Below are 17,347 nucleotides of genomic sequence, written 5' to 3' on the forward strand. Positions count from 1 at the left end.
TAGGCACTTAAGCCCTTTATCAGGCCGTGGAAGACACGAAGGTAACCCAGAGACTGGGTGGAAACAAGCTCCCTAATCAAACAGAGGAAAATGTCACTCTTTAAATATCAGGATTTAATGGGAGGAAGAGTGTTTTCTTTATTGACTAGAAGTCAAAGGCTCTGGAGAAGCAAAACAAGCACAGCTTGCCATATAATTAAATACTTGAGGAAAACACTATCAGAGAAGGCATACTCAGAAAGGGAATGTCTTTAAAGGAACTTTGCTAGACAACCTCTGAGTGAAGACACCGCATTTAAAATAACTCAGTTCAAGGTGGCTAACTGCTTATTATCTTGTGTAATGTTTATTTGTTGCTATTAGCAGACAGTTTTCTAGTCTTTCCCTAGGCAGAATCTTATTTTAGACACAGTTCTCTCCCTTTTGCCTAAAGATGCATGTTTTTATAGATTCTTTTATGGCAACAGAATTCTTAAGTATATAGCTGCAAAAAATGCCCTATGAAACTCTGTTAAACACAAAAAATAAATAGTTTTTTTAGGAATATGAATCACATAATTATCAGCCCTTCAAATGTTATCCATTTATGATTAAATTTATATATTTAGTTACTGTTAGGGTGTTTTGAGCTTGTATTAGACTCTCTTTTATCATTTCAGTAAAAAGGAATAATAAAATCTGATGTCTGTTTCTGAACTTGTTCATATACTTACTGCAGAAAACAAATTAAGGAGAAACACCCCTCCATTTGCATGGTCATATTTGATGGGAATTTGTACTAGATGTAGATGGTTCTATCTCTTTGATCATATAACAGAACAGTGTAAAATGATAAGACTGAACAATCTTAATTAGTCATTGCTCAGCTGAAAAAATAACCAGTCAGAACACCAGGATATGTTTGATTTTGTTTTATGCCATACATGAAATGTCTCCGTACAGCTGCTAAAGTATCAGCAGCTGGTGTTCCTTAGAGTTAATCCCCCACCATCTATTGTCGTTAAGGCAAAAAAGCAGAGAAGCACTTTAAATTTGATTTAAATTTGGCAAAATCATGCCAATGGTTTTGGCTAAAATCACCATGTAAAAAATACGAGAAATTTCTCATAAAAGCAAAATTAACAGTTGTCTACAACATTGTAAGCTAGTTTTTTTGATCCTTAAAGTTGAATACCTTAGTGTTGTTTAATGTTCTACTGACTACTCATTGTAATACATGTTGCTGTAGTAGTTAAATCAGCTTGTGGAAGTAATACCAACAATAGGTAACATCATTGATGCTGTAAGATCTCTGCTATACATTTTTTTTTTCCTGCTGAGTTTGTATAAATATTGTGTACTGCTAATTACTCCAGAACAATTTGTGGAAAGAATGTAATATTAAAAAACAAAAAAAAAAAAACAAAACCAAAAAACAACAACAACAAAAAAACCCCAAGACCAACAACAAAACAAACCTCAAAATCTTCAGACTAAAAGTAACCCAGTATAATGACAAAGCTTTGGGGACGTTTAAACCTGATATATTTAAACTTGCTTGAACTGGCAAGAACTGTGGTCCTAAGAAGAGAACAAAGCTAGGAAAAATAACTTTTTTCTATTCAGTATGTTGAGGGGGTTTTATAACAACAATTCCAAACAAATTGCTGCTTTTCTTCTTCTAAGAGAGAATTTGTTGCATGCTCCACAGTAAGAAAAACATTTGAAGTCTGTAACTAAACTATTCCTGTGATGGGGAGACCCAAAGCTTCCTGTGTGTTAATCCAACAAATAATACTCTATAGGCATTAACAACTCCCATTTGCCTTATATGACTTTCTCAAATGCTTATGCTGCAGCCTATCTTGCTTTTTAATACTAGTCTTACCTGGTTGTACATTCTCAGCATCCTTTGGGATTTCTAAATGCTGGTCAGAAAGTGGACATCAAGATAAAAGTGGAGTCATTCCTGGGGTTTATTACATTTTGGTCTCTGTGGATTCTATAGGATAAATAAATTGCATAAATTCTGAGATACTTTTTGAAATCCACTAAAAAGTTTAAAGCTAATGGCAACCGCAGCCACTTAACCACTGCCACATCTCCATCATTTCACTAAAACCTAAAGATCTGATTCTAGGCAACAACCGATATAAATTTTATGTCACAAGAAATAACTTTCTAAACTCAGTAAATGACAAATTCCAGAACTCACTCAACATCTATCTGTGCCCAAATACAGGTAAAGCTTTGGCTTGTATAAGATCTTCTATGATGAGATCTGTTTTAAAAAAATTCAAGGTCAAACCCTCACCTGCTCATCTGCTTTCAAGAACTGCCAATCAAAAAATGTAGCACATTAGCCTTGATGAGCTGTGATAAACTAAGAAAAGCCATACTTAGACGAAAGTGAGACCATCTATCGTAAAATGTTGTCTTTGATAGTGGGTGGGAAACAGTTACTTAGGGAAAAGAGTAAGAACATGGAATATGCACACTACTTTCCTCAGGAGGCCTCCAGTGACTTCCACTCAAAAACTTCTTCAGCTGGATGCAGTTCCTCTGTACTTAGTAACAGTTATGCTTTTCTCTTCCATTAACTTTTCCATGTGGTTTCCTCTTGACATAACTTTTAGTATCTCTCATAGGAAGTAATTCCTAACTTCATTGTGACATGATCACCTTCGCTTCTTAGAATCTGGATCCTACAGATTCATTTGATGTCCCCTGCTTCAGAGGAAGCTGTGACCAAGCAATTGCCAGCCACGCTTTCCACTATTTCTGTATAATTTTAGAGACCTCTTACATATCCATCTCAGTCATCTTTTCTCAAGGGAAGAACAGAATAGTTATTCTTTATACAGAAGCTGTCTCATTATCCTCATTGCCTTTCTCTACATCCTTTATAGTTCTATATCCTTTCTGAGATAGGGGCCTGGAATGCCACACAGTCTTCAAACCACAGTCAAAGTTGGGATTTGTACAATAACAGGATGCTATCTGTTTTGTTCTCTAGTTGCTAACCCAAACACTGCTAACACCTGATTTGCTTTTCCAGACGCTGCTGAGTTGATGTTTTCACGGAACTATCTGTCAAAATCTTAAAATCTTGTCTGATGATACTCAGTTCAAAGATCATTGTTTTATATGTGAATTAATGGGCTTTTTTCCCAGTGTGTATTACCTTATACTTCTAAGCCATGTTATGGTATGGCTGCTTAGTTTTCTTAAAAGCCTTTTGTGAAGGATTTTGTTGAAAGCCTTTTGTAAATCCAAGATCAATCAGATCACCCTTATCCATACGTTTTTTGATCCCCTCAAAGGACTGCCTTATGTTTGTGAGGCAGGACTTCCTTTTAAGAAAACCTTCTTAACTCTTCCCAGATAAGTCATATTTTTCCAGATGTCCACTGTTCCATATTATATTTTCCACCTATTTGTTTTATGTAGCTATCAGGCTGACAGGATTGTTGTTTTCTGAATCTCTCTTGGAACACTTATGTTAAAAAATGGCACTCTCTAATCTCAGATAACAGTTTTAAGCAAGAGTCAGCTATTCCAGCATTGAATTCCTTTAAAGCTCTGTGTGCTTTTGGTGACTGCTTCTTAATTTTATTTGCCTCATCTACTGTAACTTGTTCATATGTTTTCTTTTCTTATTATAGTAATCATTTATGATTCTGAACAGTTTTACTCTAAGTCGATTTATCTAAAATCTAATTTAAATCAAATAGTTCTGTAGCTGAGTTCAGAAGATATTCTACAAATGTGAGAAGAAATAAGACATATGTTTGTCTTTCATTCAGCAATAAAAGCAAAGCTGTCATTTCACCTAGTTTCCTACAATAGTATCCTTGGTCTGTGGATACTTTAAAAATGCAAACCTTTCCACCTATTCCTTAGTAATGAGGAAGGGGGGGGGGGGGAGGGGGGGGGGGAGGGGGGGGGGATATCATGATCTCTAATTTATGGGCAGCATTTTACTTCTGTAAATACCCAGATGGTCTGATTTCCTCCTTTTTATGCATTTCATTTTCTTTTCCTTTCTGATTTTTTTCACATAAAATCAACATTAGTTCCCTAAAAAATGCCTATTTAACAGCTTTCTAGTAGATTCTAACTGTATCATCTGTAAACAATTTAATAAGCTACCCAGTTTATTGTGGGATGTGATTTTAGCCAAATGGGAGAATCAGCAGGGGGAAAAAAAGCAAGAAAAAGAAATTGACAGTGCTGATTTGTGTGTTTGTTTATTAATTATATGGAAAAAACCCCACTTGTAAATATATAGCTAGTTTAATGGAACAAAAGATAAAATCACAGCCATGCTACGAAAACATGACATACAATCTCTTCCAAATGAAGTTAAAGTGGCCTCTTCTAATATATCCCTTCAAATTAGAATATTTTTTGTTTAAAGTGGCTTCTGCAAGCTGGGTAGTGTACGGCAATGTAGCATGTTATTGTCCCAAATCACTGCCTAAGAACATTTCTTGTCTTGTAGTAGTACAACTCAGAAGTTGCATAAGGTGAAAACAGCTTTTGAAGACAAAGTTAAACATCATTTTCCACAAACCTTACAGAGGTAGAAAAATACTTTTCTGCTTAATTCCTACCCTCAGTTTTTGTTTTCCTGACTTTAGAAGCAACAAGAAACAGAGCCACATGGAAAGGATTTAATTTTCAAAAAAGGTATAAAATGACAGACAAAGAGAATGAAATATATTGATGGAAGGTTTAAATGCATGGCTCCAGCTAACATTCATTAAAGGTGATTGCTCTTCATTTTTTCCCATCAAATTTCTCGTCCTACAAGAGAAATTAATAGAATCCAGATGTTTTGATTGCATGAGGAACTTTGTGTGCACTGCCAGGTAAAGAGGGTTTGCTTGACTGAAAATACAGACGTAGGGTGGTAAAGGTACTAAACCCCAGTAATACCAAGTTCTTAGTGAAGGGAAAAGAAAAAATACAAGTCATAGATAGTTTTTAGCTACCTCAAAGGCCAGATGGGAAAGCTCTGCCTGCACTCGTAAGAGGCATGAGTAGTTCCTCACCAGTAAAGGTAAAGGCTTCAAATTTTAATCCCTAATGTGGCTTATTAGGCTAGGTACTGTATGATGGGTTGGGATTTTAGGACTACTCCTGCTTTAGGGTTTTTTTCCCCAACTTCAAGACTGGCAGATGAAGTGTGTTGGGAGAAGCAGAGAAATGTACTGTATCTGACTCTGGTGTGAGAAACTGCTTGCTCAGAAACATAAAATAAATCTGATCATGTTTTAGAACCTGAGAAAGTTCTTTCTCTAAGTGGCAATACAAAGGGTTGCGCTGCCACATTCTGAAAAACTAAGCCTGCAATCTGCCAAGTGTAAGGGGTAATGCAGGACAGCACTCAACCAAGCTTCTCTTGAAGGAGAAAAGTAATTTGCTGGGGTTCTCCGCTGGAAACAAATTATCTCACCTCCATGCCAGCTCATCTAAGGTTGTCAAAGTTTTAGATGTTGAGGAAAAGTCAAGCTTTTGCCTGTTCATCTTGCCCCTACCTCTTTGATCCCTGTCACATCTTAGTAGGCTGAGTGATAGTAACTCTAGCCACAACCAAAAGTGTGTTAATGCAGGTAGCCCATGCAGAGCAATAAGAACTTTGTTCCTCTCAATGGTCGACTTAGAAACAGTCACAACCTTGCCTTTTGTTATTAAGTTAAAGTAGCTCTCTGTGAGTCCTGAGCAGATTGCATATGCAGTTAGTAACAGGCGTTGTTATTTGACAGGTGTTCTAGATCACACTCCCAGCATTTATATATGCTTCACTAACAAGACAATGTAAGTCAGCTGAAAATGTGGTTTGCCATGCTACTACCAGGAGGGTAATTCTCAGCACTTATGTTAGTGGGTGTCGCCCTAGATGCTTGTAATGGCTTTATCATTATGGTTTTAGGATTGATAGTGGGGGAAAAAACCCAACAGGCGAAAGAAGCCACTTTCCTCCAAAACACAGAAACAAAGTTGATATACTTGAGCATTACTGATTGGTAACACAATAAATAGAAATTCACACAGAGTTCCCCTGTAACTCTACAATTCCCTGTGTCAGGATGTCAATTAATGAAGATCTGTTCCCTATTTTGGTGGCCTAGGTGGCAACATATCACAGGCTATCTGTAGCCAAAGACCTGTCATCATTAAATACAGTGAGTAAAAATGTATGGGTAACGTGAGTCATGAGCCAAGAGTTTGCAGACAAGAACTCTGATGTTTCTTTGGTGTTTGTCCTATCTGCTCCTCCCACAGCCAGTCCCAGATACGCAGGAAATATATGTAGGAAATACCTTCCTGAACTACTGGCTGAAGAGAAGTAGACTCTGGGTTTTTTTCTTCCTGGACTTTCAAAGTGTTCTGAGAAGGCTTTTGAGGCTCCAGGTGTGCCTGTGTGGCCTCACCATGTCCCAGCTGCACACTGACAGGAGCTTCCTTTTTTTCTCCCACTCCTTTGATTGGGGCAGGCAGTTTGAGAGTACAGGTGGTCTGAAAGCACCCAAGGGGTCTTGGGGAAGGGGCCAGTAAGATATATGAAAAGACAATGATTTCAGAATATGTCCAAGAAAGAATACACAAACTAGCTACAAAGGCTCCCTAAGATTTTGTTTTGAGGAAAAAGTAAAAACCATCCATTGTGAACATGGAAAAAATTTTTGTGACAGTGGAATAACTATCTGTTTCTTGTTAATCGTGAAGTGAGGCTTTGTGGTTCAGGTGTCATTCCACTGCTGGTTTTACTTATCACCGTGTTTCAGCAAGCAAGAACTGATTTTCTCTTGGGACTTGGGGAGACTCTTAGGTGTCTATCTCCATTTCATTTTGATTCCTAGGACATGGGATGACTACATATTTGGCTTCAGTAGTTGGGAAAATTTTGATAAAAGGTTCTAAAGTAGAAAGAAAACTATTTACGCCGTATTTTCTTTCCAGTTTTGGCAGGGGAATGTTGCATCACATTCTTCTTAATAGAGCCTAGAGGAATCAAAATTTATCTTCTGTGCAAAAGCTTCTGAGCCTGGAATGGAGCATGCATGTAAGTAGGTGTTCTGTGTTCCTCACCTCTGCCATAATGCTTCACCCTGCTCTTTGAATTGTCATGTAAAGGTGGCAGTTAAGTAACACAACACCCTTTATCTATCTGTTCATTGTAAGACAGTCAGCTTTTATGATCTCCCCTCTTCCTAATGAAAGAATCCAGTGCAAATTTTCATGCCTACTTATTGGGCTAAGTAAGTACATGATGCTAAACTTTCTTCTGATGTACTACAGTGAAATGAATCAAGAGTAACCATATCATATTCAGTTAGAAAATATACTTTAATCATAGTTGAGCTATCAGTTAGGCCCAAATAGTCTACTAAATTGCAAAATGATGGTTTAATGTGGAACTGCAGATTGAAGAGATCTTGAAGATTTAACATTAGTCAGATAAATACTCACCTGCATCAAGTTTCATCTTCTAAATGTTGTTTCCTGTTAGCTAGCATAGAAGTCATTAACTCCTTTGACTTGTTGCTTTTAAAGAGCTCAACAACTGATTACATGCATGGCCGAAGTACAGCATAAAATTCAATTATTTTTGCATTGCATTTAAAGCAGGTATTGTTTGTCACTTGGAAGGCTCATGAGACTGGATTTATCAGTACTGAAAAAAAGAATGGGAACAGTGGAACAACTGAGTTATAATACAGTATGGGTCTGGGGAACCTTGGCTTCCATTTTTACACTTGAAAATTCACATTTAGTTTTTGGTCTGGGCCTGTCAAATGGGGAAAATAGCCACTAGACAGTGTAACCCTAAGAAGTCTGCTTGAACTTCTGAAAAATCTCTGTGTTTAGTTGGATCTTTGAATCCTCCTGTAGTACCCTGTTCTTCCTTCTTTCCTCTGTTCTACAAAACGAGCTGTAGGATTTATAAAGCAGTTTCTAACACTCACTTTACAAATACAGTGAAGTATTTTGTTCAATGTCTGCCCCAGCAAGTCTGATGTTAGTGTCTGAACTACAGCATCTAGCGAAAGGACAGTACATAAAAAGTTGCTATGGCATCGGTATGTCTGTGTAATGCTAACAGCATTGCTCACTCTTTCTATCTGGATGGTTCTTTTTAGATTTTTAACAGAGAAGCAGTAACAACAAAGATGATACAACAAGGACCTCCCTGCACAAAATCTTAGCCCCCACGCAAGTAACTGCAATAGATTAAAAAGCAATCCAGATATCTTCATTCCTGGCTATAGGAACAAGAATTCCAACTCTCACTTTGATAACTAATTCCTTTCCAAATGGAGCAGATTATGTTAGAAAAGTCTGCCCTCCAAAAACACCTTGATGTTTAACCCCTGCCAATCCTACATCCTTGCCTGTTGCACTGCATCTTTTTGCCAGGAACCAGTTTCCAGACTTCTGGAAAAAGTTTATGCTTTTGGTGATAATGTGATGTTTAGCTGGTGTTGGCATGGATCTGCCAGATTTCCAGATGACTGCCAATGTCTGCAATTCCTGAACAACTGTTTTATGTGCCTCCTCAGGGCAAATCTAGTATGCATGCTGTGACACCAAGCTTGATGTAGCATTTTGCTGCTGTGCTTTGTTATTTTCATGCCAGCTGTATCTTCTATCACTGTTGCATTTATCATAAACAAATAATTTGATGAATACTTTTAAAATTTAAATCTGATTTTCTTTGATTTAATGCTGATGTTTATTTTTGTTAATGATGGGGAAGGCATCGATTAGTTTACACTAAAGGTATCCAAATAGCACAAAACCAGTATTTTGAAAAATGTTCTTGTAATCAATACTGATACTTTTACAAACGACAGAGATGCTTTTCTGGCATGTAGTACCTCTGTTATTTTTCCATGCTCAGGTGGATTTTTTTACTTCTGCATTAATGGTGGTGTAAAGCAGAAGCACAGTGAATGTGAGTGCAAATAAACATAAAAGTATTTGCATCTTCATTTCAGAGTGATGTTGAACAGCTGATTTTCTTATGCAACAGATTCATTCAATGGTTATGGTATTTGTCAGCGCTAATGAACAGAAAACATCTCATCCTGCTTGTGAGATCAGCTGATCAAAGAAAGGAAATAATATCATATGAGTTGCAGTAGACAATCAATGACATGTAACAAGTATGACTTTCTAACAGTAGGACTATATTAACAGTATATTTAATGCTCACTAGCACTGGCTAAAATACAACCACATTATTAACTGGACAAATGGAAAAAACACACTGTACATTCATCCCATGTCTTCCAATGAGAAAACTGAGTAAATCAACCAAAAGACTAGTTTTCTATGAAGAGTTAACTCAGCTATGTTGGGTTTTTAAATGATATTAAGCTTATTTGAGTACTCTTCTGTAGTAAGACTCTACTAACACATCAGAAATTTTATACATGAGCAGGAAACGTAAAATGACAGCCAATGAAAGTAAAGCTACTTCAGGTGCTTTTGAATGTAAAAGTGAAACATATCTAAGTCTGAGAAATTCCATACATTCAGCAAGCAAACACGGAAAGGATCGTATAACTTTCTGCTGTCCTTTCTCAGACTGATGGCTTAATGTTTATTCACAGTGCTTTATATATCATACATTATTAATCACATTATAATAAGAAGGTCTCATCTTGGTTTTTATGTTACAGTTTGTTATGTAGCAATTATGGCAGGCTAATCAAGTCTTGGTTTTTTGTCTTTAAGAACTGGTAGTGCAATCTTCCACTGTCATGCATCTTAGCACTAAATTAATTAAAAAAGATAATTGAAATTCCCCAACTGAAACATCACAGCAGTTTTCTCAGAACACCCTATCTGTCTTCTGTAAATGTTCCATATCGAGTTGCCAGAATGTTGATTTCATTAGAAAACCAAAATAGCAACAATCAGTGGGAGTAAGTAGAGGAGCCTCACAGTTTGCAGATACTGAAAAATCCAGAGGCTTGAACTAGCCAGAAAGTCTTTTTTAAAAAATGCAGCCACAGTCAGTTTTCTAAAGCACATTTGCTTTTTTAATGCGTGACTTGCATAGAACTTACCACATGTGGACCATAGAGCATTTTATAACCATTTCTGTTTTACTGAGTTGCAGGGAAAGAAAGTGGTTTTAGCTAATAGGGACCAACTTAACAGGAAATCGGGACCTTGGCTTTCAGGCAAGTGCCCTTTTCATAAAACCCAGAGTCTCTACTAGGCAAACAATAGCATTAAACACTTTTTCAATCGCATATCATTTTTCTCCCCTAAATATAATCTTTTGTTTTGCAACAAAACTGCTCAGTTCCCAGCAGGGATTGGAGAGTAATATTCAGTCTCAATGAATTTGGAGATTAATTCAGACAGACAGAATATAAGTTTATGAATTGGAATTGGATTTACACTCCTCATCTAAAAATATTTTCAAAATTTTAATGAGGGCAAGGTGTCAGGACCTCTTTGTGTACAGTATGCTGAAAGCAGCCTGAGGGGTAGAACAGGCTTTGCCATCGCTGTGAAGCTGGATGTCAATACTTAGTAGGAGGAAAAAGGCAGAATCACTTGGGCAATCCCAGCAATTCCTAATTGTGTCCCAGTGGCCCCTCTGGCTGGCCAGGCCCAGTTTTGTTTCTGGGTACTCAGACTCACAACCTGCTCAAAAAAAAAGAAAAAAAAAAGGAATTAATTGTTCCTTTACTGTGGCCCCATGCCTGAGCTGAAACAGGGCTAGATGATGGTGGGTAGTCACTGTAGGAAGAATCTATTAACACCAGTTACTGAAGAGAAAATATATATAGCAATGAACGTATGCCCAGGATTTTAACATTTCTGTATTATTTTCCCTGAATAACAGCAGCTATATCAGTCTAATACTCTGAAAACCTTATTCTGTGTTTTCATTTTATATAAGGCAGTATTTAAAGGGTGCACTCTAATAATATTTTCTAATTGTCATTGAGATTGTTTAATCAACATATCAGTATTCACTTTTGTTGTACCCTTATTTATGTTCCGATTGTGCTTAGTTTTTTATAGAAGAATAACTGAATCACAACACCAATGTATTTCTTCCTACAGTAATGTTCTGTTTCCTGAAACATTATCTTTCCTTTTCCTTGATTTAGCATCTTTTAATCTGACCTCACGTTCACACTGTTATTTTTTTCAGAAAAACGTAATCCCTTCAAAATGTGATTGCTTTTTTTTCCCACCGATGTCTTTCCTTTAATTTTAAACAAATACAACCTTTGTAAATAATAATTTCCATTTTGCTTGTAAAGTGCTTTACACTAAACTGTAAACTGTTTTCCATAGATCTTAAATATATAGTAGACAAAACATTAAAGATTTTAGGGATTATATGTAAGCAAGAGAGGAAAAGAAAGTTATCTTTTTTTGTAAAAGTTAAAAACCAGCTTTTTGGACCCTTCTAATGTTGTGCAAAGGCAAACCTGTTGGTTTATCTGCAGGACATACAAAAGTAATTAAAAGGAGAAAAACAGTTTCAGCAAAAAAAAGCCTTTTAAAGTGTAGAATCTTTGGAGTTTTATGAACTATTGTGATTAAATAGGTATGTTCTTTAAAGAAAAGACTAATGTTGCCCACATCTTCCCCTAGAGAATGGTTTAGAATATATTTTGATTTTAAAAACCATTTATATACCACTTAACTGCAGATATTTGTCTTGTCACAGCTATGTGTTAATGCCATCACTGTTAACTGCTACAAAAGCTGTACTGTAGCTATCACCGTGAGGAATACATTCCTGTAGCTCAAATGTATCATGGTGGTGTTTTGATTCTTCCTGGCAGCTTGTGCTAAGGCTGTACTTCACAGACATCCTCTAAGTGAAAATGTTGGGTTAGGATTTTGGTTTGCTGGAATCACACATTGTCTTAATGCAATGTGCTATGTGATAAGAGACATGGAGTTCTGCACAGTTTGTCCGTGCGGGGCTTATATAGACCTCCAGTAGCAATTTCAGGGAACAGATAAATCCCGAATGATTAAAATAATAAAAATAAACATATAATATTGGTTTCTGAAATATTTGAGTTAGCCTTCAACAGAGCCTTTATCAGTTCTGCATCCAATAATCTCCCAAGTTGATGGATGACTATGTGTTTTCTTTGTTTCAGAACTAATAGAAAAAATTTTAGTGAGAACTTTAAAAGTGAGATTTTAGACTCAGGGGTTTTGCTATTTTTTAATATAGTTGAAAAGATTTATAGATTTAGCCAAATACTTTTTTTACCTAACCAGCACTAGCTCCAAATTAGGTCTGAAATATATGAAATCACATTAGTTTTCAGCAGCATTGCATAGGTACAGCTTCAGGATAAATTGATTGTTAAGAAAGGTAATTAACCCTTACAAGATCTTCATAATGATGATGATGATAGAGCATAAACTAGTCTGATTCTCAGATCATACAGTTTAGTTTAAATGATTTAATTAAAATGAAGTGACTACAGTTTAGCAATCCTGCAATCTCATTTTTATGAAATTACTTTCCAGACCAGGAATGCACTTAAATCTTTAATGTTTTTTCCACATTTCTGAAATTGAAAACCTTAAATTACTTTTAATGTTATAGGTGGAAACTGTAGATAAATACTACTTGCAGCTTCAAAACATCCAGACTGTGACACAGTAGTGCCTTTTGTCTCAGTGTTGCAGGCTAGAGGACAATAGAAGCGAAGCTACATCCTCGGAAGAAGAAATGTCTTGATCAATTTCCAGAGCAGGCCTGAAACAGGGAAAGAACTGAAGATGCCACAGCTTCTCCTTGCTATCTTTTGCTGATCTCATCTTTCAGCTTCACTGCTGCTGATTTCAGGGAGGAGAAATCTGATAGTAAGTATTCAGTGGCCAAGTGCGTGCACCATTCTTCAGTGCTGAATTATCCACAGCTGCATACTGTTAATAGCTACGAGCTAGACACAACAGGAGTGGTGGGACAGTAACCCGCCTGTCTCCACAATAAAACAGGGAATGTCCAAACTTAAAGCTGTTATTTTCCTCAGTGGCATGGTATTTTAAAGGAATTTCGCATAACTGAAGGGAATTATATGTGTCCATATGAACAGCAAAACAGAGAGGGACGATGGGTGAGACTGCAGCACCGCAATGACGAAAGGCGATGGTTTGCATCCTGCTCACGAAAGAGTCGTGGATACACTGCAGCCAAAACCACATCCAGTTTAACTGTTGCTTGTTACCTCATGGACTAAATTCTCCATTCTGATTAGACAGTTGTGAGAGATTTGAAAGGGTTTAGATTTTCTTGTGACATATCCAACAGCTCTGATAGCATGTAGAAAACCAGCTTACATTATTCAGTGGTGAATCCAGCTCTGGATAGTGAGAATGAAGGCAGGTCAAGGCTTGTTCTTGCCCACTTTGTGCTGCTTGTGGAGGCTTCTTACAAGCCTTTGATGTAAAGGATGCCCACATGTACCTTCAGTTTGACATGTTTCAAAGGCACTGGAATTTTGTTCAGGATTACTTTGTATACTAATGAATGCTTTCAACCATCTTGTCTGAGGTAGCCGTTACTGAGATTTAGCACCACGTAAAACTGTGCAGTACTTTCAAAAGCTTTGTTAAAGTTGTAGAACAGACACTCAAAGGATAAAAAGCCTATCAAGTCTGAATTCCACATGCATATGAGTTATGAAGCTGCCTTGAGTGAAGGCTTTTTTCCTTGCCGCTAATCCTCTGCTGCTTTCTTTTTTTATATATATACTTTAACACCACAATGAATGTTTGTTACCTGGGAAGAACGGTCATTTTACCAATACGCCTTTCTCGTGTTACACCCATGTTTCTACTGTGTTAATTACAAAAACATTGAGTCTCTCCTGTCATCAAGGTAGTATTTTTAAACGTACTTGAACAGTAACTAAAACCAGAGTATGCAAACAGGTTAAGTACCTGTATTGTATTTCACTCTGGATATTCAGGTGGCATAATTTTACATATATACATATATATATATATATATGGTTTATATATATAGCCACAGGTAGAAACGTGTTTTTAAAGCACATATGAGAAGTAGTATCCTATTTTAGGACATTTCTGTGTCTAACGAGGAATTTCACCCCTAATGCTGAACGGAAAAGGAGCTGATGCCAGCAGCTCTGAGCAGCCCATACGGGCTTCTGGCCGGTCTGAGGTAGCTGCCCCGCGCCTTTCTCTGTGGGACGCAGCTCCTCTGCCAGGTCCGTTCCAGGCCCTTCCCCGGGGCGGGCCCTCAGTAGCGTGTCAGCCGCCGCCAGCTCTCGCCTCACGGCGGGCGCGGAGGGCAGTGCGCGGCGGGCGGCAGTGCGCAGGCGCGGGCGGCGGGGTCGGGCGCGCTCCCGCCGGCGGGGGGGGCGGGGGGGAGGCGGCGGCGCGCGGGCAGGCTCAGACGTGGCAGTTGGGTGAGCGAGTGTGCCCCGGCGGAGGCGCGCGCCCCCTCAGGTAACGGTCCTAACGGCCTCCCCGCGCTCTCGGCCCGCCGCCGCCTGAGGGGTCAGCGGGACCGGGCGGGGGGAGCGGGGCGGCGGCAGTGGCGGGAGGGTGCGGGACCGGGAGCAGCGAGCGGCCGGGCTGCTGCTCCTCGGAGCCGGCAGGGTGGGCCGCCCCCTCTCGCAGGCAGGCAGGAAGGCAGGGCCGGGCGGGTGGGGAGACCTTTTGCCCTGTTACAGCGCCTTGGGATCCTTAGGTGAGGCGGGGGGAAACGTTGCATCGGTAGGAGGTGATAGGACGTGTTTGCGGGTTTGGCACTGAATTGGAGTAAGTTTAAGCTTATGTTCTCATAGCTTAATCCAAAATGTGTTATTAAAAAAAAAAATACGAAGCATAATGTGTGTAGCTATATTCCGTTCTTTCTACATGTGCGTGTAGATACGTGCATACACCTCAAAGATTTTTTGCCAGATTGAGATTGCAGTCTGCCTTGGGGAGGGACAGCACCTCTTCCCAGCGGATGGTACCATGCACAGTGTCTCTGAAGAAATAAAATGTTAATAGTTCACCCTCAGTGAACCAAGAATGTGATCCTCAGGTTTTGGTTCCGTTGTCCTATTTCTGCACACACAGAGTGGAGTTTTACATCTGCACAGTGGTATCAGTGCAGGAGAGCACTGCACAGGTACAGCGATCCTCTGAAAAAACCAAGATGACAAGCTATTTTGTAATAGCAGTAAATTGAATCACGGAGTATGTGTGTGTGAATGTTGCTCCTCAGGCTATGCAGTGTAAGGTAAACTAATGTTGAGAGAGACAGGGAGAAGGAAGTTTTTGTGTCCTATGTAGTGACACTTGCAGTAAATAAACCCAGGGAAAGATCTGAGTTTAGCCAATCCTCTGATATTTGTCATGCAATTTCCAGAGTGAATCTGTATGTCTCTTGTTAGAACCTGACAACCAAAACCTTGGGTGATACTTCGCATGTTGCCTCCAAACTGTGTCCGTGGTGTGTTGGTATATGTACATATTTTGCGAAGGGATTAAATATGCTCAGTGTTAAATAGAATGTGGAACTGTGTTTGATAAACTTAGATTATTTTTCTTATGGTTAGAGTTCCTGTCTCTTTTCAGCACAACCTCTGCATGTTTATGCTGTCGGTGGGAAGCTTGACGTGGCAAGGTTTTTTTGTGTCTCTGTGAGTAAGCAAGCTGTGGAGGAAGTCATTTCCCCTGGATGCTGTCACAGCTAAAGGTGTTGGCTGTTGCAGCTGTCTCTAAGTGAAAATACTTTCCTTTATGTAGATTACAAAGATATATATGATGTATATGTCCATGCTAGTGTGTAGGTAAGTTAGTGCAGACTTACTGTCTTTTGGAGCAACTAAAGCTCACACTGCCACGTCCTTTCTGATGGGGGTGGGGGAGGGAAGAAAGTACGGATGGCAGCACGAAGCCTCTGTTTAAACTTTTTTTTTTCCTTCTCCCTGTGTTTACCTTGTTAACTAACAAATGGAAGAAAACTCCCTCAGATTACCTATCTGAAGCAGTTTAATACTGCAGTTGAAAAATCTTAAACTACATTGAGGAGTGTGGTTTAGAGGGTTGCACGGGCAGTGTGTGAGGAGGGCTAGGCCCTGCACCCAGCTCAAAGTGATTTCTTGTCTGACGTGGAAGATTAGTAAAACTGTTGTGTTTTGTTTTTTTCCAGAAATGTATTTTTAACATGAGAAGCCTAGAAATGGCTTTTCTGATAGGGATAGCTTTTCTCTGCTGACATGTACCAGTGCAGCATGAATTTGTCTGTTTTTTGAAGCTGCGTGTGATTTTGAAGTGCCTTTCTGTGGGCTTCTGGACCACAGTTCTTGATGTACTTTAATCCAGCTTCCATACTCAAAGATGACTCCATGGCTCAAGCCTAAGAATGTGAGGTATATGTGGTTAGGAAAGCTATTTAAAATGATAAACTAGCATTTTAGATGTTAAATTATGTCCTGTATCTTTAGTTCTTTGGAGATGCCTGACTTCAGAGTCTACAGAAGTAGTAAGTGCTCATTCAGGCTTTGGATCCTCAGCATTTCTCAAAATGGTTTTAATTTGGGCATCAATAAATTTAGTGAAATTTTGTTTTTGTTAAATTCAATATGAGGTTAAAATAAAAACATCTCTCTCACATGGAAAAGAGAAAGCTAGCTATCAAGGCTGCAAAGTGTACAACTTCAATAATTTCAAATCCCTTGGTGGCAAGGGCGCTGTATCTGAACACTAGTCTTATGAAATGCAGTGATCTGGTTTAATAATGCAGGATTCTTCTGATTTTCTAGTTCTAAAATGATTGCAATTATCAGAATACTCTTTCCTGAAAGTTTTCTAAAAGTTTACTTTATCATGCTTAACAAAATCTGACTGCAAGAAAGAAATGTCTTATTGGTTAAGTCTTATTCACATGTCTTGTGAATGCTGTCATCATTAGAAAACTTTTTCTGAATTGCTTTTAATCAAATTCTGATTTTTTCTTTCTTTAACAACAACAGACTGAAGATGTGAAAGCTTAGGGAAAAGATGCCTGGTGGTAGCAAGGCCAACATATGGTACTGTTGAGACCATGCTGCCCTGAGAGTATAGCTTCTCATTTGTGGAATACTTTGTGCCCCATTTTGTCATATTGTGGAGTCCTGCAGTAAAAAAGCTGGTCAGGCCTTGGCCAGTAATGCAGAAGACAGCTGGAAATGGGATCTCTCTATCCTATGGTTTATTCTGTGTTTCACCAGCATCAAAAGCAAGATATCTTCCCTCACTGGCTTGGAATGGGGCTGATGTAGAAGATTTGATGGAAAGCTGGTGCTGTACCTTCTCTAAAAAAAAAAAAAAAGCCAGGAGAAGGATTTGC

General features: G+C 38.5%; 1 protein-coding gene across 4 annotated transcripts in view; it reads left to right on the plus strand.

The window, feature by feature from the left end:
* The first annotated feature begins 6,952 nt into the window (after positions 1 to 6,952).
* SEC24D (SEC24 homolog D, COPII coat complex component) overlaps positions 6,953 to 17,347 on the plus strand; it is a 64,110-nt gene continuing 53,715 nt past the window's right edge. Inside the window, exons 1-2 of one of the 4 annotated variants that reach the window (XM_040584310.1) lie at positions 6,953 to 7,051; positions 12,674 to 12,858. The gene's annotated coding sequence lies outside the window, so the exon portion shown is untranslated. Of the gene's footprint in view, positions 7,052 to 12,673; positions 12,859 to 14,387; positions 14,470 to 14,763; positions 14,785 to 17,347 lie in introns of those variants that run through there. The other 3 variants (XM_040584328.1, XM_040584320.1, XM_040584335.1) reach the window with 3 other exon arrangements.

The sequence above is a fragment of the Falco naumanni genome, chromosome 1 (assembly GCF_017639655.2).
Source record: "Falco naumanni isolate bFalNau1 chromosome 1, bFalNau1.pat, whole genome shotgun sequence".
Classification (NCBI taxonomy): domain Eukaryota; kingdom Metazoa; phylum Chordata; class Aves; order Falconiformes; family Falconidae; genus Falco; species Falco naumanni.